The sequence below is a fragment of the Microtus oregoni genome, unplaced genomic scaffold, assembly GCF_018167655.1.
Source record: "Microtus oregoni isolate MIOR12 unplaced genomic scaffold, Mior012 000050F_003, whole genome shotgun sequence".
NCBI lineage: Eukaryota > Metazoa > Chordata > Mammalia > Rodentia > Cricetidae > Microtus > Microtus oregoni.
The window spans coordinates 628,376-649,466 of record NW_024543227.1 but is presented as its reverse complement, the minus strand read 5'-3'; the positions used below and the strand labels follow the sequence as shown (position 1 = coordinate 649,466).

Sequence of the window (21,091 nt, the reverse complement as noted above, 5' to 3'; positions counted from 1 at the left end):
AAAAGAACTGCTTTGGAGATGCCGGGGATCGAACCCGGGGCCTCACATATGCAAAACATGTGCTCTACCTCTGAGCTACATCCCCAAACCTGGTAACAGCTTCATCAAAGCCTATGTGAATTCAGAGCGACCGAGCCAACGTTCAGAGTCTCTGCAAGGGTCTGCATCAGGTCCTTTGAGCATATTGGATTCCAGGTTTAGTGTTTTGATAGGATTCATGGGACTTTTGTTGCATGAGAAAACAATCTATTTTCAGTCAAAGGAAAAATAATAACAATAAAAATAATAACAACAACAAAAATAACAACAAACCTTATGCTCTTTAAAGCAAAGTAACCTAACAATGAATGATACTTTGAAGTACTCAGTCCCATCAATTTTACTTCAACTTTACCTTGCAGGTGGTTCAACATGCCAGTATCATGCGGAATTAATAATTATATGTTGCTGATATGCGGTCATATCTGAGAGTATGAGTAGCTTCCTGAAACCCTCTCTAGCATACCTTCTTCCTCTTTTAAAGCACTAATTAGGTTCAGGGCTTGAAAGGCAGTTTTTATAATCTTGGTCAGGCTGCTCATTTTGTTTCTTAACGTTGCCAATACTGTCCATCACTCCATTTATGGCAATAACTAAATGTGCGGTAGCTATTGGTTCATAAAACCCTAAGGTACTGTCACTTTCTGCACGTTTATGTATCTCACCGCACGCTTTGTAAGTTTCAAAAATGAGAGGTTTTCTGAAATATGTCCTCCTTTTCACACATCATCTAGTATATGTCTCAATATACAAAATCATTAAATAAATATTGTATGTATGTTCAGATGAGTGAGAAAAGTGAGTATTTTTTAGAAAGAAAGCAATCTATCTTTTTTCTCATTTACATGCTTATCCAAGTTTCTATTCCCTCTCCTCAGCCCATTCCCTCCACTTACCCCCCCTCCCAGCCCACCTTCATCCACTCCTCAGAGAGGGTAAGGCACATTGCCCAGAGGAAGAAGCAAGGCCTCCCCCACTATATCCAGGCTGAGCAAGGTATCCATCCAAAGACAATGGTTTCCAAAAAGTCAGCACCAGCAGCAGGGATAAATCCTGGTGTCACAACCAGTGGCCCTGCAGTCTGCCCCAGCCATAAACTGTCACCCACATTCAGAAGGTCCAGCTTGGTCCTATGCTGGTTCCTTCCTTGTCTGGCCAGAGTTGGTGAGCTCACAACTATTTCAGTGTGTGTCTTCATCATGGTCTTGACCTCTGCTCATATTCTCACTCCTCCCAAGGTTCAACTGGAAAAAATTAATAAAGAGTACCTGAGAAGATGCCAGACTATAGAAGACTGAGTCCACATAAGACATTGCTTAACCTCAACAATTATTGGAATACTACAAAGAATGATATTAAAACAGGCCTTTAATATATAACTTCTAGATAAAGACAAGGAGTAATGGCAAACAGGTGAGCGAGTGTGGTAGACCGAGAGCTACCTAAATTAAGTGAAGACAAAAGCAAAAAGAGAGGGATGGAGGGATGGAAACAAAAGGTAAATGAGGGCAACGGAAGAAGCAATAACATCTCAGTACTGACTGTGGTCTAGGTTTGAGATGTTGGTGGATAAGTACTGATACCCAAATGACCTAGAAGTAATAAAATATGAGTCAGTGTATCTCTGTGAGCCATGACCCTTTTGTGTTATCTTTCTTTCTGGGAATCATCCTTTCAATTTCATTCATAATAGATTTTCCCCGTAATCTATCCTGATTATAATTTTCCTTCCCTCTACTCCTCCCAGTTCTGCTCTACCTTCCCTTCTTTCAGGATCCATTCTGTTTCTATCTCTCAGTAGATAATAATATGCTTCTAAGAGATAACAGCAAAGTGCAACAAAATAAATTAGAATAAGACTTTAAATCACAATTATCAAATTGAAATTGGATGAGACAAATGAACAGGAGTAAAAGAGCCCACAAGAAGACCCAAGAATCAGAGACGCACTTCTTCACACACTCAACAGCCCCACAAAAATACAAATAAAAGTTCTCCTAAAATACTGAAAGAGATAATATACACATTGAAGACCTGGTGCAGACCCATGCCTGCCTCATGCTTGCTGCTTTGGTCTCTTTGAGTTTCTGTGAGTTGATTTAGATGGATTTGTACTCCATATGGTAATCAATCTACCTTAAATTCCAAATAAAGCACACTCGTTATATACTCCAAGGACACTTTACCCTACCACAAGGACACTTCTATGTGATAGTTGCATTTTATCTTATTCTAATTAATTTTGTTATTTTTTATCTCTTAGGAACTTATTGTTTTCTAATAAGAATCAGAAAGGTGGTGGATCTGGATGTTATGGGAGGAGGGGAGAAACTGGGGAGGTTAAAGGGAGAGGAAACTCTAATCAGAATATATTTAAAGAAAAATGTGTCTTTTAAACACAGGGCGAAAATAAGAAAAGTATCAGGATAACTATCATGATTTCATGCTTCTAACATAACCTTGCTGTACAACTGTCCCTGCACACAGGAAAGGCCTCCCTTCTCTCCTCGCTTTCACTCAAAGCAAAAGTCCTTCCTTCGAAGGCTACCAACTGAGAAGCAGAACTAAGATGACCTAGGTGGGGACTCAGACAATTGGCAGAACTCACTTTTGGAAATAAACTATCTCCTCTCAGGAATTTTTGCATTATAGCAGTGAGTGTAGGATCTACCATGAAGACATAGCTAGGGATAAACAGTAGGACTGTGGAATATAAGGTAAGTCTTTTCAGAGGAATGTCTAAGATAGGCCATCCACCTATGACAGAAAACTGCAAGATTTTTCTCCAAAACATTGACTAAGCAGTCAAGCAACATTTGAAAACCGAACAACAACAAAAACAAACAAACAAAAAATGCCCAAAAGTTGTATAGCTGGGTCTTGAGGTAGACTGAGTCCCAATCTGAGAAACCACCATACTGATTTCCAAAGTGGCTGTATAGGTTTTCACTCCCACCAGCAGTGGAGGAGTGTTCCCCTAACTCCATATCCTCTTCAACATAAGCTGTCCTCATAATTTTATCTTAGTCATTCTGACAGGTGTAAGATGGTATCCTAGAGTCATTTTAATTTATGTTTCCTTGTTGATTAAGGATGTTCAGCAATTCCTTAAATTTCTTTTGGCAATTTGAGATTGTCCTGTTGAGAATTATCTGTTTAGCTCTATACCCCATTTTTAAATTGGGGTATTTTGAGCCTCGTTTCTTCAGTTCTTTATATATTTTGGGGATCAGTCCTCTGTCAGATGTGGGATTGGTAAAGACCTTTTTCCATTCTGAAGGATGTCATTTAGTCTTATTGACTATGTCCTTTGCCTTACAGAAGCTTTTCAGTTTCAGGAGGTCTCTTTTATTGGTTGTTGTTCTCAGTGTCTGTGCTACTCCTGTTATATTTATGAAGCGGTCTCCTGTGCCAATGTGTTCAAGGATACTTCCCACCTTCTCCTCTATCAGGTTCAGAGCAACTGGATTTATGTTAAGGTCATTGATACATTGGGACTTGAGTTTTGTGTATGGCTGAAGATTTAGATCTATTTGTAATCTTTTACATGTTGACACCATTTATCCAGCACCATTTGTTAAAGATACTTCCATTTTCCATTGTATATTTTGACTTCCTTGTCAAAAATCAGGTGTTCACAGGTGTGTGAATTAATGACAGCATCTTTATTTGATTCCATTGGTCCATGTGTCTGATTTTATGCCTACCAAATTGTCTTTTATTACTTTAGCTCTATGGTGAAGTTTTATGTCAGGGATGGTGATGCCTCTGGAAGTTCTTTTATTGTACAGGATTGTTTTAATTATTCTGAGGATTTTTTGTTTTTCCATATGAAGTTGAATATTTTTCTATAAGTCTGTGAGCAATTGTGTTTGGATTTTGATGGGTATTTCTTTGAATCTCTAGAATGTTTTTGGTAAGATTGCCATTTATATTATGTTGGTCCTACCTATGCAAGAGCATCCATGAGCGTGGGAGATCTTTCCATTTTCTGATATCTTCTTCAGTTTCTTTCTTTAATGTTGTAGGGCACCACTCTGTAATATGGAGTGAGCGGTGGGCTGCCTCCCCAGCACCCGGCTGCCCACATGGCTAGATTTACACCCCAAATAATTACACGGAAATTGTATTCTTTTAAATACTGCTTGGCCCATTAGCTCTAGGCTCTTATTGGCTAACTCTCACATCTAGATTAATCCATTTCTAATAATCTGTGTACCACCACAAGGTGGTAGCTTACCGGTAAGATCTTAACCTGCATCCATGTTGGAGAGCACAGCTATGGCAACTGCCTGACTTGGCTTCTTTCTCCCAGCATTCTGTTCTGTTACTCCGCCTACCTAATTTCCTGTCCTATTAAAGGGCCAGGGCAGTTTCTTTCTTTAACCAATGAAATCAAGACAAAACAGAAGACTCTCCCACATCACTTTAGAGACTTAAAGTTCTTCTCATACAGGTGTTTCAATTGTTTAGTTATAGTTACCCCAAGAGAATTTATATTTGTGGCTTTTGCAAAAAGTGATGTCTCTGATTTCTTTTTTTTAATTAATTAATTTATTTATTAAAGATTTCTGCCTCCTCCCCGCCACAGCTTCCCATTTCTCTCCCCCTCAACCAATCAAGTCACTTGTATATAGGATGGCTACTGATTGTTTTGAGTTGATCTTGCATCCTGCCACATTACTGAAGATGTGTATCACCTGTAGGAGTTCTCTGGTAGAGTTTTTGTGATCACTTATATTTCATCTCCAAATAATAAGTTTAACTTTTCTCCCTTTCCAATTTGTATCCCTTGAACTCCTTTTGTTGTCTTATTGCTCTAGCTAGGTCTTCAAATCCTATATTGAAAAGATATGGAGAGAGTGGACATCCTTGTCTTCTTCCTAATTTTAGTGGAATCACTTTGAGTTTCTCTCCGTGTAATTTGATGCTGGCTGTTGGCTTGCTGTAAATTGTTTTTATTGTGTTTAGATAGGTTCCTTGTATCCTGATCTCTTCAATACTTGTACTACAGATGGGACTCAAACTACCTCATATTCCACATATAGCACTTGGGGAATATACCCCAAGGACACTTCAACCTACCAGAAGGATAATAGCTATTCCATGTTCATTGCCACTCTATTCCCAATAGCCCAAAATTAGAAACAACCTAGATGTCTCACAATAGAATAAGGGATAAAGAAAATGCTGTACACTTATATAATAAAGTATTATTCTTATTTTAGAAAAACGACATCATGAAATTAGCAGGTTATTGGATGGTACTGGAAAAAAAATTCTGAGTGAGGTAACCTCGATTCAGAAAGACAAACATGGTATGTACTCACTTCTAAGTGGATATTAGATGTAAAGCAAAGGGTAACCAGGCTGAGATCCAGAGCTCCAGAGAAGCTATGTAACAAGGAAGCCCCAAGGAGGGATGCATGGATCGCCTTGGGAAGGGGAATTAGATGAAATCCCCTGGGTAAACTGGGGGTGAGGAGGTGGTGAAGGAGAGGCAATGGGGAAGGAGAACATGAGGGAACAGGATGGTCATAGAGAATGGAGTGGGAAAGCAATGAAAGAGGGAACTTGATAGAGAGAGTCACTATGGTTTTAGGGAGAAACCTGGTGCTAGGGAAATTCCCATGAATCCACAAGGATGAGCCCAGCTAAGATTCCTAGCAGTAGTGAAGAGGGTTCCTGAACCGGCCTTCCCCTATTATCAGATTGGTGACTACCCCAACTATCATTATAGAGGCTTCTCCAGTAATTGATGGACTCAGATGGGCCTTCTGTATGTGGAGAGATAGTTGTGAAGTTTGGACTATCTGAGGTAATACTGGCAGTGGGATCAGGATCTATCCTTGGTACTCAGCCTTGTTTGTTGGTGCCCATTCTCTGTGTTGAGATGTGATGCTATCCTTAATGCAGGGAAGAGGGACTTGGTCCCGTCCCAAATTAATGTGCCCTTACCCTTAGGAGGAGTAGAAGAGATGTGCGCTGCTGTGGGGAGGCATGGGGAGTGTGAGCAGAGGTGGGAGGGAGAACTGTGGTTGGAATGTAAAATGAAATTTTAAAAAACAAATTGATCAATTTAAAAAGCAATAGAACCCACCCCCCAAATCCTCTTAGTCAAGGCTGGTGGGCCATGCCTACAATCTCAGCACTTAGCACGTGGAGAAAATAGAATGCAAGACAAAATAATAAACATTATTCTTTTTATATGATAAATGAAATTCAAATATACAAGAATATTCCTTACATAAATATGATAATAATTCACCACTGTTGCAACACTCCATTTTATTGTTTTTATTGAGCTATACATTTTCTCTGCTCCATCTCTTCCTCATCTCTCCCCTTCTACCTTCTCCTATGAACCCCACACTCCCAATTTACTCAGGAGATCTTATCTCTTTCACCTTCCTGTGTAGATTCATGTATGTTTCTTTAGGGTCCTTTGATTTATGTCTAAAAGCCACATATAAGTGAATACATATTATATTTTACTCACTGAGTCTGGGTGACCTCAATATGTTTTTTCTAGATCCATCCATTTTCCTACAAATTTCAAGATTCCATCATTTTGTACCAGATTTTCTTTATCCATTCTTCAATCTAGGTTGCATCTAGGTTGTTTCCACGTTCTGACTATGACAAATAATGCTTCTATGAACATAGTTGAGCACATGTCCTTGAGGAATGATTGAGCATTCTTTTGGTATATTCCCCAAAGTGGTATTGCTGGGTCTTGTGGTAGGTTGTTTCCTAATTTTCTGAAAAATCACCATACGGATTTCCAAAGCAGCTATATCAGTTTGCACTCCCACCAGCAATGGAGGAGTGTTCATTTTACCCCACATCTTCTCCAGCATAAGTTGTCATCAGTGTTTTTTATCTTGGCCATTCTTACAGGCATAAGATGGAATCTCAGAGTTGTTTTGATTTGCATTTCTCTGATGACTAAAGATATTGAACATTTCCTTAAATGTCTTTCAGTCATTTTAGATTCCCCTGTTGACAGTTCTCTGTTTAGGTCTGTACCTTATTTTTTAGTGGATTATTTGTTCTTTTGATGACCAATTTCTTGAGTTCTTTGTATATTTTGGATATCAGCCCTCTGTCTGATGAAATATCAGAAGAATCAGCCACATAATTGTTGGGGGGAGTGAGCTGCTTGTTGTTTAACGGCTGCTTAGCCCCGAAATAATCACTCAGAAACTGTATTATTTAAATCGCTGCTTGGCCCATTAGCTCTAGCTTCTTATTGGCTAACTCTTACATCTTAATTTAACCCATCTTCATTAATCTGTGCATTACCACGAGGTCGTGGCCTACCAGCAAAGTTTCAGCACATCTGTCTCTAGCACCGGCTCCATGGCTTCTCCCTGACTTTCTATTTTCAGCATTCAGTCTAGCTTTCCCTGCCTTCCTAGGTTCTGTCTTGGTATAGCTCCAAAGTACTTTCTTTTTTCATTAATGGTTATCACAGCACACAGAGGGGACTCCCACATCACATAGTCAGACAATGGATAATTTTCTATAGATGCAAAATAGTCTTGCAGCATGTGGCAGAGATTTCACAAATTTCACAAAATCATGACTTCACTAGGTCTTCAAGTACTATATTCAACAGATACAGAGATTGTGGAAACCTTTTCTTATTTCTGATGTCATTGGAATCGCTTTGTGGTTCTCTTAATTTGATGTTGGCTGTTTCCTTGCTGTATATTGCTTTTCTTATGTTTAGATATGGCCCTTGTATCCTTGATCCTGCCATTCCCAGGGTCTCTATCTTCCTTCTGTTTGTGGGCCAAGATGTTAACTGCTTTTAGCTGTTCCTAGTGCCAAGCCTTTTCCCAGATATCATGGACTGTAACCCTCTGAATGTGTGAGTCCAACACATTGTAAAAACTGTCTTTTTTAATTTGCTTTGTTTGTGGTGTTTTATCTCAGCAGAAAAAGAGTAACTAAGACACCCAGGTCCTTCCTGACAGAAAAATGATGCTCGTTCACCAATACTCTCTAGTCTTAAGTCACTCTGCCTTGTCAGGAACTTCCTGACTAGGAGAAGGAACTAGGAGATGCAAAAGGCCTGTCTGACAAAGCTTCCCTTGATTGAGATGAGAGAGGCCTATCCTCATTGAGGTCAGTTTTGTTTTTTATTAAATCACTGTTGGTGTTCATTGAGTTATGATTGTAAAAATACTTACTACTGTTTATTTCCTATAAGCAAAGATGATAAAGCATGTGCTAACTTAATTGGTAACTGTTGAACTCTCCTTGGTGCCCTGCCTGCCTTGAGGACTGTCAATCAAACAGCTAGGCAGACTACTCAAGTCATCACTAACAGTCTTGAACTCTCCACAGATACCTTGAGAAAACTCCCCCAAGTCCACAATTGATTTGTGCTAGTCAGAGGGTATGACCCTAGCCTGGATGATTTGAAACTGTTTGCATCAGATATACTGTTATCACAGGCCTCAGTACAACTGAGAAGGGTCTGGAATAGTTTACCATAAGCCAGAGGGGAGCCCATTTCGTGATGGCCTAAGGTAGTTGCTGTAGTGTCTGTTGCTAAGATACAAGGCTGTGACTGCTTTCAAAGCAAAGTCTCAGTGACTGCGATTGGTTTTAAGAGGCAAGGCTGCCCTGGGACACAGCACAAACCTGAGTGATACTGGTTGATGCTAAGAGGCAAGATTGTGATTGTTTCTGCCAGATGGTTGGAATTGGTCCCCACATCCATTTTATACTGTATAATCAGGTTGTTCAGGCTTGGCTGGAAGAAGCTCTCCTGTGCTGTGTGATCTGGTGTTGCAGCCTTAGACACCAGACAAGGCTTCTCTTGCTTTGTCTTTCCTTACCAGTTTCAGTAGTGTTGCTGATGGGATGGAGAAAACACCAGCAGAACCAAGTAAGGTGAGTCTCACTTGGAATCACAGCTCTCAGCAAGGGAAGCAGCATGGTCGTGTTTAAATGCTCACCTGGGCTATGTGAGGTTGTGTCTCAAAGAAGGAGCATGAGACAGATGTGGGCAAGGGACAGGGAGACAGGGACAGGCAGACAGAGGACACTGGATTGGCAGTGACAGTGGGGAAGGAAGGCCAAGTAGAAGAAGCATCAAATCAACCAGCTGTCTCACAGCTGAAGAGCAACAGCTGAAAAATCTGAAGGGGCCAGGAAAGAAATAAGGGCAGGGGAAGTAGAAAGGAGTCAAGAGAGCAAGGAGGGTCGATACTGAAAGAGAAGAGCTGTGAGGTGACAGGAAAGATAACATGAAAGTCCTAGTGGGTGGAGGGTTCCACTGGGCTATCTATATATTTCAGGGTCAAGGATATTTCTATTATTTATTCATTTATTCATTCATTTATTTTACATCCCAACCACAGTTTCCCCTCCCTCCTCTCCTCTTTTTTCTTCCCACCCTATCTACTCCCCTCACCCATTTTTCCTCCTTGTCTGTTAAGAAAGGGGCAGGCCTCCAAAGGGAGTCAACAAAGCCTGACACATCAACTTGAAGGGGGACCAAGCTCCTCCCCCTGCCTCAAGGCTGGTTAGGGCAACCAGCATGGGGATAGGTTCTGAGTATCAGAGTCTGCACCAGGTATAGGTCCTGATCCCATTGCTAGGGGTCCCGCAAATAGACCAGGCTACACTCTCACACACAAGAGGGGGCCTAGGTCAGTCACATGTGGGCTCCCTAGCTACAGGTCCAGAGTCCTTGAGCTCCCACCAGCTCAGCTGTGCTGTCTCTGTGAGTGACCTTGACCAAAGTGGCTTGAGCAATCCCTCCTCTCTCTCTCTTCAACAGGACTCCTGGGGCTCGGTCCAGTTCTTGGTTGTGGAGAGGGTCAAGAGTCTTAGAAGCTGGGGCTCAGACTTGCAATGCCATCTTGTATTAAGGGTTAAGTAGCACTGAGCCCTGGACCTACAGAAGAGCTGTACCAATGGTTACTATTAGGGATGGAGGAGCCATGGTACTTGGACTGCCCTGAAGCTGTGGTGCAAGTTGGAACAAAGAACTGGGCAATGTGAACGTTCTAGGACCAAAAGTTCCGTACTACTTAAAGGGCCGAGGGACCCTGTTTCCATACTAATGTGCATACAGTCATGGCTGGCAGCTGTCAAGTGCAGTGGGAAGGAAAATCTGACATCTATCAGAACTTGAAGGCCTTCCCATCTACCCACAGGGATTTCTATGCAGGTGAAGCAAATGGCATCCAGCCAGCTGATTGGTAGCATCACCACTGTTTGATCAGTGCGCAATCTCTGAACACAAACACTACAAGGGATTTACTTACATGTGAAAATGCATAAGAATAAAAGGTTTACAACTGTGTTCTTTAACGGGGATAGTAACCCAAAAGAAAAGAGTGACATGTGTGTGTATTTGTGGGGAATATAAATGAGAGAAATTAAACCCACACACATTCATAAAGAGACTTAAGAACTAAGAAGAGAAGAGAGATTGACCTCATTACTGATACTCAGATCCCATTACTAAATTACCAGACTTCCTTAACTTTTCTGTGTCAGACAATTATAGATTTTTTAAAAAATAACCAAACGTTTTTATACTATGAGGAGAAACACCCCAAAGAAACAAATAGTTCATCTCATCTTTATTATATATTTTAAGACATATTGACATCTGCCCTGGCGATCGCCTCTAATCCCAGCACTGAGGAGGCAGAGGTAGGAAGATCTGTATGAGTTTTAAGCCAGCCTGGTCTACGAAGTGAGTTCCAGGACAGACAAGGCTATTCCTCAGAGAAAGCCTGCCTCAAGAAACAAAACCATAAACAATTATTTTAATAATCTATATTGATTCCAGAAAAATGAGCACATCCTCTTGAGGTTCTGGGTCTCATTAATAATGTGATTTTAAAATACTAAATGAATATTTGATGACAATAACAGTTTAGATTTATTTATGCTCTTCTATGTGTATGGGTATTTTGCCTGCATGCACACATGTACAGCCCTTGGGTGGATGGTGCTGGAAGAGGAGAGAAGGGAGTGTTTGATTCCCAGAAACTGCATTTAACAGATGTTTATGATCCTATATTTGGATGCTGAGAACTGACCAAGGGTCTTCTGGAAGATCAAGGGCTCATCAGAAAAAGGCTAATAAAACCAACTCTGAGATTCCTTCTTATACATGTCTGAAGGGCCAAGATCAAAAACAGTGATGACATTTTATGCTGGAGAGGATGTGGGGTAAGGGGAATGGTCCTCCATTGCTGGTGGGAGTGCACACCTTCTACAGCAGCTTTGAAAATCAATATGGGGATTTCTCAGAAAATTAGTAAGCAATTTACCTCAAGACACAACAATATCACTTTTGGGTATATACCCAAAGGATGCTCAATCATACCACAAGGACATGTGCTCTATTATGTTCACAGCAGCATTATTTGTCATAGCCAGAACCTGGAAACAACCTAGATGCTCCTCTACCAAAGAATGGAAAACGAGAATGTGGTACATTTTAAAAATGGAGTACTATTTAGGTGTTAAAAAGAATGACATCTTGAAATTTGCAGACAAATGGATGGATCTAGAAAGAAACCATAGTGAGTGAGGTAACCCAGATCCAGAAAGAGAAATATAGTATGTACACATTCATAAATGGGTTTTAGACATAAAGGAAAGAAAAACCAGTCTACAACTCACAATCCCAGAGAACCTAGAGAAAAAAAGAGGACCCTAAGAGAGACATACATAAACCTTCATAGGAAGGTGAAAAAGATAAGATCTTTAAAAAAAAAACTGGGAGCATGCGGGTCAAAGCACAGGATAGAAGGGGAGAGAGGAGGAAGAATACACGGGAACAGAGAAAATGTAGAGGTCAATAAAAACAATAAAAAAGAGAAAAAAGATAAAGTGCTCTTAATCACTGAGCGTTCTCTCTAGTTGTTGGATGACGATGTCCTTAGAGTTTAAGAGAGAAACCCTGATGCCTTTACAGCCCTTGTTTCTGCAGAGAACTTGGGTGAGTTTCCCAGCATCCAGCAGGGTGCTCACAACCATTCCAATTCCAGGGTATCAGATGTCTTTTCTAGTCTGCTTGGATAGCAGGCACCTGCATGGTACACAGACATCAATGCAGGCAAAATATTTCAGTGCATAAAAAAAAAACACCTAGAAAAGAGAAGTAAAGTGGCCAGAGTCAAGAGGGTGAGAGACTGCAGCTCTGTGGGAGACTGCTGGAGGGGCAGGGGTATGGTAAGGGAAAGCAGATTACCTCCTGGAAGATGAATCAGTATGGCCCCTTTCTCTTTCTAGTGTGGCTTAAGTGGAAGGAGCCCCATTTTGGAGAAGGGATCCTTTGGTCTTCTGGTTGGCTGACCCAACTGAACCAACTCTTCACCAGGGAGAGAGTGGAATGTCTCCATTCAGAGGGACATTTCGTTCTTTTGGAAGAGAGGCAACAACATCCCATTATTGAGGCTTCAAGGCTACTGATAACAGAACCATCCAAGGCTTAGGTGAAGGGACAGAGGGGCTACCCATGGAAGAACAAATAGAGGCTGCTTGTTTGCAACTTGTTAAATCAACAGAGTCAGACATTTGTGTTCTCCAGAGATTAAAGTGAGAAAGCTTTGTGTTGGAGATATCTTTTAAAGCACCCAAGACTTTGGGAATTTCTTGAGAAGATGAAGTAGGATCCCAGGCAGCTGGAAGCCTGGCATGGAGTGCCATGGACTAGCGGGCATATTAGATGTATTCAAAGGCAAATTGGTTTGTCCTTCAATCTTGAAGATGATGCGAAGAAGTGTTTTGTTCACTCAATCTGTGCGGTGAAAGAATGACCGATCACAGCGCTATTTTCATCCAGGGTCTGGTCATTGCCTCTTGCATACGCAGTTTCCCATTTAAAATAAATTAATATTCTGTCTCTTAGCCCCAAAACTCAAAAGATCTAATCTCCAAAATATATAAAGAACTCAAGAAACTAGACTGTAAAATGCTAATAAACCCAATTATAAAATGGAACACTGAGCTGAAGAGAGAATTCTCGAGAGCGGAATTTCAAATGGCCAAAAGACCCTTAAGGTCATGTTCAACTTCCTTAACGATCAGCTAAATGCAAATCAAGACAACTTTAAGATATCATCTTACACCTGTCAGAATGGCTAAAATCAAAAACACCAATGATAGCCTTTGCTGGAGAGGTTGTGGAGAAAGGGGTACACTCATCCATTGCTGGTGGGAATGCAAACTTGTGCAATCACTTTGGAAAGCAGTGTGGCGGTTTCTCAGAAAATTCAGGATCAAATTCCTGGACCCAGCAATACCACTCTTGGGAATATACCCAAGACATACCCTATCAAACAACAAAAGTATATGCTCAACTATGTTCATAGCAGCATTGTTTGTAATAGCCAGAACCTGGAAACAACCTAGATGTCCTTCAATGGAAGAATGGATGAAGAAAGTATAGAATATATACATATTAGAGTACTACTCAGCAGTAAAAAACAAGGGCTTCTTGAATTTTGCATGCAAATGGACAGAAATAAATATTAAACGTGTAGAAAAAGTAATAGAATAAGAAAAACAAGCCATGTAAAGATGTATGAGGCTGCTTCTTTGTCCCGGCCAAGCAGAACCAAAATAAGCACATAGAAACTGTATTAATTAAATCACTGCTTGGCCCAGTAGCTCTGGCTTCTTATCGGTTAACTCCTATATCTTAATTTAAACCATTTCTAGTATTCTGTGTTGCCATGTGGCTCTGGCTTACTGAAAAAGTTTCAGCATGCCTTTCCCTGGTGGCGGCTCCATGGCTTCTCTCTTACTCAGCCTCCTTTTCCCCAGCATTCAGTTTAGTTTTCCCTGCCTACCTGTTCTCTAATCTATCACAGGCCCAAAACAACTTCTTTATTAACCAATGATATTCATAGCCTACAGAGGGGAATCCCACACCATATTTGACGACAACTTATGCTGGAGAGATTGTAGGATAAAGGGAACATTCCTGCATTGCTGGTGGAAGTGCAAGCTGGTACAGCTCCTTTGAATATCAGTATGGAAATTTCTCAGAAAATTAGGAAACAACTTTCCTCAAGACCCAGCAATACCATTTTTGGGTATATATCCAAAGGATGCTCAATCGTGCCATGAGGACATGTGCTCAACTATGTTCATAGCAGTATTTTTTTGTCATAGCCAGAACCTGGGAACAACCTGAATGCCCCTCAAACAAAGAATGGATAAGGAAAATGTGGTACATTTAAACAATGGAGTACTACACAGCAGAGAAAAATAATGACACCTTGAAATTTGTGGGCAAATGGACGGATCTAGAGACATCATATTGAGTGGGGCAACACAGATCCAGAAAGACAATTATCATATGTACTCACTCATAAGTGGTTTTTAAACATAAAGCAAAGAAAACCAACCTACAAATCACAATCCCAGAGAACCTAGACAACAATGAGGACCCAAAGAGAGACTTACATAGATCTAATCTACATGGGTAGTAGTAAAAGACAAGATTTCCTGAGTAAATTGGGAGCAGAATAGGGTTGAACATGAGGAAAGAGAAAGGGAGGGGAGTGGAAAAAATGTATAGCTCAATAAAATCGGTAAAAAAGGAAAAAAATTTGTTTGAGGCTACATTCTTAACCCAATTAAGATTGTTTACAAGATCACATATGGCAACAATACATTGTCCTTATTCTAAAATGGTTTGAGATATTGCCAAGTTTTTTAAAAGTAGTTATTGTTTTCACAGGATGTAAGCAATAATGTGAAAGATAAGAAGAGATTGTAAAATGACCATCTGTGACTCAGAAATTGGGGATTGTTAAGACTAAAATCTAAAAGCTTTTCTACTCACATGATGACATTTATATGATACTCTAGACTGGGATATACCTTTGCATTTGGTGACATTAAAGCCTTCTTGGTCTGAAATATTCATGAGTCAATGAATAATGAACTTTTGAGTAATTTTTCTGTATAGAAGATCATCCCAAGGTTCATCATTGTGATAGCCCCTGATGGGTTCAGAATATAAAAACAACATATGCTTGTTGTTTGACTTTGGATACTTTCTTCTGTTTTGTGACAGGATCATTTGTCACCATATAATAGGCTGGCCCAGAACTCATGATCCTCTTGCCTCAGTTCCCTCACAGCTTTTGTTAGCATTATATATTATAGACCCTTTTCAGCAAATCCAGAGGAAACAATAGGTCCTTAGTCAAATAATGATCTGAATTTTATTCCAACCTTAGACCTTACTTACTTTTTACATTATAGTAACCTATTTCTTTAAAATTTATTAATTCTGTAATTTAGTTTCTTCGTCTTTGTCCATATTCTGCTACCTTACTTCTACTTTTTACTTCTTAATATTGAGAATTGGACCCAGGACCTTGGACAGCATGAGCCCACAATCTTTCACTGAGACACAACCCTTTCCTGTCTTTCCAGTTTTTCATCTGACTCACTTGCTCCCAAGCATAGATATATGACTTTCAGAAAAATCAACTAGAAAAGTCAGTAATTTTTAGTTTACTGTCATTTATGATCTTCTAAAACTGTGCCCACTAATAAATAAATTCTAAAACTTATATTAGAATCCTATTTTAGTATGGTAAAGACAGGTTACATTATGATCAAGAATTATGTTTTTGGTTCCAAGTTTTATTTTTTGTTAAGAATCACAAAAAATAAAAGGAAGAAAGAAAAACATAAGTCAAAAATAACAAAAAAAGAAAGAAAATGTCTAAGTAAGAGAGTGGCCTGTGTTGTTAGATACCTTAGACATACAGGGCCCACCTCTGCCCCCATTTCCTGACTACCTTGAGGTCCCCATGGCTGATGTAGTTAGTGCACTTGACTTTTCCTCTTCATGATAGATTGCTTTGGGTACTTTGTTGAATCTCAGAAGTCCATAGTTGGTAAAGTAATGACTTCTGGCTACATTCGAGCCTTACCCACACACCTTATCTCTTCTTCCAGGTTAGACGACTTTATAACACCCCAGGCTGACTTGAGATCATGTCTGGATTTCTTTATGTTCAGAGCTTCCTGAGACTTTAAATGTCTAACTCCTGATGTGGCTGTTATTTCTGCTACTAGCCTCTTCCCTCTCTATTTATCCATAGCAGAGCCACTGACAGTTCTTGAGCATTTCCCAGAAATGTTCAACAACTTGCATCTGTCTTGGCCTCAGGGCAAATGAGGTGACAAGTTTCTGGGCAAAGAGGTGAGTGATGAGGTGTTAGAATAACCCTCAGAGCTCATAACCCTTGAGCCTTCAAGGGCAAGGGGAAACAGGGAGGTGGGCCACACGTCCTTCCTTACCTGACAGCCACCAAGAAGAAAAGAGTATTCTCACAAGCATGAGCTCCAACCAGGTGCCATAACATGGGTTCCAATCCAGTTTCCACACCATCTAAGCCCACATACAGTTGGATCTACTCCCTGTGATACCTTCAGGTCCATCTTGCACAGCAGTGGGACTAGGCTAAGTACAAATCCCTGAGCACAGTGCTTTGCTGATGTCATGCTAAGTCTTTTATGCATTGCATCCATTTCTTTTTGTCAAACAAGTATAGTAATACCTTCCTGCCATGTGAAGGTGAGGACAGCACATAACTTGTCTGTTTGTGAGTGGTTCCTTGCCCCTTTTAGGTTAACTGTGGCCCAAATTCATAACTCTTTGGGTGACTCAGATAGCTGATATACTGCCCCTATCTCTTCTGTTCCATCCTGTGGTAGATTGCTTCAGATCAGATGTGATCTATAATCTCAAGAGCCCCCTGCCAGGGACCCACTGTCTCCTCCTAAGGAGTATTAACTCAAATTGTAATCATCTTACTACATGTTCTGGGAAGTTAGGTCCCCTAGAATCTTTCCTGACCAATACCAGGAGAGGTTAACTCCTTTCCTAGGTCAGGAATAGGATTCTTACAGCAGCTACCCCCAACATAGGAGCTATGCCCAGAAGCTTGTACCTCTCAAGGATCCTTTGTCCTATGGCAAGCACTGAGCAACTCCCACTGCAGGGTCACCTGTACAGGAATGGAGGTTGAACCGAAGCCTCCTCTTTTCCTGGAGGTAAGGTATCCCTTGTCCTCCCAGCAAGCTCATACTCTTGGGTTTACCCAGAGGTTCTAGACTCCACCAAGGAAATCCCATATTCCCCATCCTAAATCTTTCTTATAGGTTTAAATGGGAGCCTTTCTCACCTAGTTTTCTGGAATCTTTCATGTTCCAAGGTTTATTCTTGGAAAAGTTGGGAGAGTCGGGGAAGAGATCCCTGGTGGAGATCAACAGGAACTGGCACAAAGAGGGAGAAACCCAGGAGTCCTCCATCCTACTGCCTGTATATTGGGATGGGACCAAGCTCCAAGACAAGGGATTAGTCTCCTTGAAATTCAGAAAGTGGGGGTTGTGGCTTCAAGAGAAAGATACAAAGGAAGATTCTATCAAGTCTCTCCACGGAATGGGACGTCCAGGTCTACAACAGGGCTACTTTCACAGTAACTCAGAAGAAGCTCAGGCTCCTTCCTCACATGAGAGCTCTTAACAAAGAGCTTGGACCACCTTCAGACTCAATGAAGCAAGGAACAGAAGTGGGTGTCACTTTCAGACATGGGTTCCTTGAGAACAGAATATCTCAAGGCTTTTCATAGGCAGATCCTGCATCTTCCTTGCTCTCAGAACACGGATTCATACACTCCCATCACTATCCTCTCCAAATCCATACCCTTTTCTAATTCAAGGGACTGATAAATTCACTGGAAAGAAATAGAGACTGACAGCAATGAACTGTTTTAAACTCTTCTTGGGCAGGACTGTAAGGATGTAGGCCTTACTCTTCTTAGAAATAAGTCTGGATGTTACACAGAGATACCCTGTCTCAAACAACAACAACTACAACAACAAACCCTCACACAAACAAATAAATAAAAACAAAAAGAGAAAGAAAGAAAAGAAAAGAAATAGAACTAGGTCTGGAGTCTCAAGAAAATAATCACAAAGCCATTTTAGCAAGGCAAGAAGTTTGACTTGCGCAGAATGGCACATAGCCGTGCCCAATCAAAGTCAAGAACACTGAGCAGAATCCCATTTGGTTTTTGGTTTGGTTTTTATCTCTACCACAAAAGGGAGCCTGTGCCTTAGCCTGAGGGGTCAGAGCTGGGCCTGACATGCTTATCCACTTGGGTAACTTAAATGGCTTAGCTGGTAAGTGAAGCACAAATTCTGAGAATACCATGCATCGTGGAACACACATTTTGATTTGAAGAAGTGCTGGCCCGGGGGAAATTTCAATTTTTTTCAAGTGGATTCTCTATTATTAAAAAAAAAAAAGACTTTGTCTTATTTAACCCTTTAATAAAGACAATTTGCCTTATTCGCATTTCCCACAATCCCACCAAGCTGTGGTTCCAGTTGCAGAAATGATGGTACTACTCAGAGCTGGAAACCTCAGGCTAGGCAATTCTGAGACCTGAGTCCTGAGCTTCTCTTCAAGAAAAAGGAAGCATTTGTGTAACTAACAAGATTTAAGATCCTTACGCATTTTTTATTTATTTATTTATTTATTTATTTATTTTGGGTTTTTTGAGACAGGGTTTCTCTGTGGCTTTGGAGCCTGTTCCTGGAACTAGCTCTGTAGACCAGGCTGGTCTCGAACTCACAGAGATCCGCCTGCCTCTGCCTCCCGAGTGCTGGGATTAAAGGCATGCGCCACCATCGCCGGGCTCTCATTTTTTTATTTTGACGCAGGCTTTCACGCTGCAGCCCAGATATGCCTTGAACTCGTGCAATCTTTCTGCCTCATCCTCCCATAGTCTGATATTACAAACATGAGCCACCACACTTGGTTTAAGGTCAGGGACCATCTTAAATGCAGAATGCCTAGCATACCCAGTCTTTAATGGGGGGTTCAATAAATTCTAGCAAGAAAAATTAACAGAATAATAGTTATAAGAAATCCTTGATATGATATTCAATGTTAACAACTTGGGCCTTTGGTGTTATATATAGTCAGTCAACACAATGTTTCTTAAATTGTTAGCATAATTACTACCATTTTAGAAGTAAGAACACGGAGATTCAGAGAGGTTGAGTAACTTGCTCACAGTCACACTGCTGTGAAGTGGAAGGGCTGAGATTCAAATTCATGAAATCTGGCTTTAAAACCTGCCCTCTTAAGCTTGCTACCATAACCAGAGCAATGCAAAACTAAAATTATACCTCCACTGCTTTAGGTCTCAGTTACTATGTTCATCATATGTGAATAACAATGCTACATGCTTGCACAGCATTATGAGACATAGTAGCTAGCATGTAAGAAAGTATCTGTCACATAGTGGGCATTAATGTCATCTGCCTTTCCTTTCACACCAATCAGAACAGGGAGGAATGAGGGGACGTGGAATGAAGGCATAGTGGTAGAGGAGCGAAACACCAAAGTTTCAGGGTCAGATGCTTCTGTTCCAGAAACTAGCCACGAACAGCCTGCAGATAGGTGGTCAGCATTGGGAAGACTCGAGTCATGGCCTCAGCCACCATATTCCGTAGTCTAAGGTCGGGGAGGTCCATAGGTAATGACCAGGACTGTTGAGTCAAATCAGAGGATCCAACCCTTTATTCAATTTCTATATCGCTTGGAGCTGATCATCTGACTCTGGATACAATTCCTATAGCTGAGGGGGTGGGTGCCTTGCCTGGTGTCCATGAGCTTTCTTTAGCTGACTACGTATGACTCCCGGTCTCAGAGATGGACTTCAGCTCCTTTCAAGGAAGGATTTTCCAATAGAAGGGAAGGAGTCTGAATCTGATGGTGAGCTCTCCATTTTTTTTTTTTTAAAAAGTGTGTTCAGGTACTGTTAAACACAGGCAGAGGCCCACTGCCCCGGCAACCTCCTAAATCCACCGCAGCTATTTATTCAGGATCCATTGGCTGAGGCAGAGTGGAGGGCAGTGGAAAGCACGGAGTATTGTCCTAGTCTCCAGAAAGGGCAGGAAAGGTTTGGAAGGGAAAGCCTCACTACAGGCCTAAGTCTGCATGGTACCAAGAGGAGGTATGTCTCCCATGTTCTGGAAATGATGCAGACTTGAATGTTGACATCAGAGACCTAGTTACAGACAATTGAGAAGGGGATTAGCAGCACATTGCTCTGTTGAGGTTAGGTAGAGGAGAAAGAACACCAAGAGAAAGGTGCCACTCCTGCCACAGAAAACTCGGTGGAGAAGGGGCATTTAATCCAAGCAGATCTATAACAAGTGCGGCCAAGAGGAGTTGGTAACATGGAAGACAGCACCTGGCATACAACAGGCACTTAGTAAGACTAAAGACTTAGCAGGGACTCCCCTCCCCAGTCTAAGGAGCGCAAATGGAGGGCCTCACAAAAGAACCATGGGGCAGAGTCCAGGAGCAGATACAACATGGCCCATATCTAGCGTGAGCAGACAGATCGGGGTAGAAGAATAACCTACTCATAAACAAAAGCATAGCCTGCTGAAAAGGGCACTGAGAGCCAAGATTAGAAGGCAGAGTCCCAGTATACAGATGGGCCAACTGAGTTCAGCTAATGGAAAAGGACTGGCCCTGGAAATCTCTGCACATGAAGCTAGAGGAAAATGTAGGCCTGGCTACAATGGAGCTAAAATCAAGAGTGAATACACTCAAAATATGCACCAACAACCCAGATAACCTCTTAGTCCCAAAGGGTTCCCAGGCTGTTTGGTGTGGTAAATTGACTCTAGCTGGAAGCCTGACTCTTCCCATTGTCTCCCTCTCCACACCCCTTCTCTCTCTTTCTCCCTCCCTTCTCCCTTCTCCTCTTTCCCCTCCTTTGCTATCTTCCCAGAACCCTGCCCTGCTAAAGGGAGGAAAGCATCAAAAGTAAATGCCTTATTACAAAGCAGCCTCTGTTCATTGCCTTGGCTGTTGTTAGAGGGGCAGGGAAAGGTTCTGCCTCTGTGCATGCTTGTATGGGCTCAGGAAGGTATGGATGTGGCAGTTTGGGACTCAGCTATACATATCTGTCTTCTCTTTGTCTCTTCACATTCAGCATGAAACCTAGAA

General features: G+C 41.2%; 1 non-coding gene across 1 annotated transcript; it reads right to left on the bottom strand.

Moving 5' to 3' along the window:
* Positions 1–13: 13 nt before the first annotated feature.
* Trnaa-ugc lies at positions 14–85 on the bottom strand. The gene has a single exon. It is a non-coding gene; the product is annotated as a tRNA-Ala (tRNA).
* Positions 86–21,091: the final 21,006 nt, after the last annotated feature.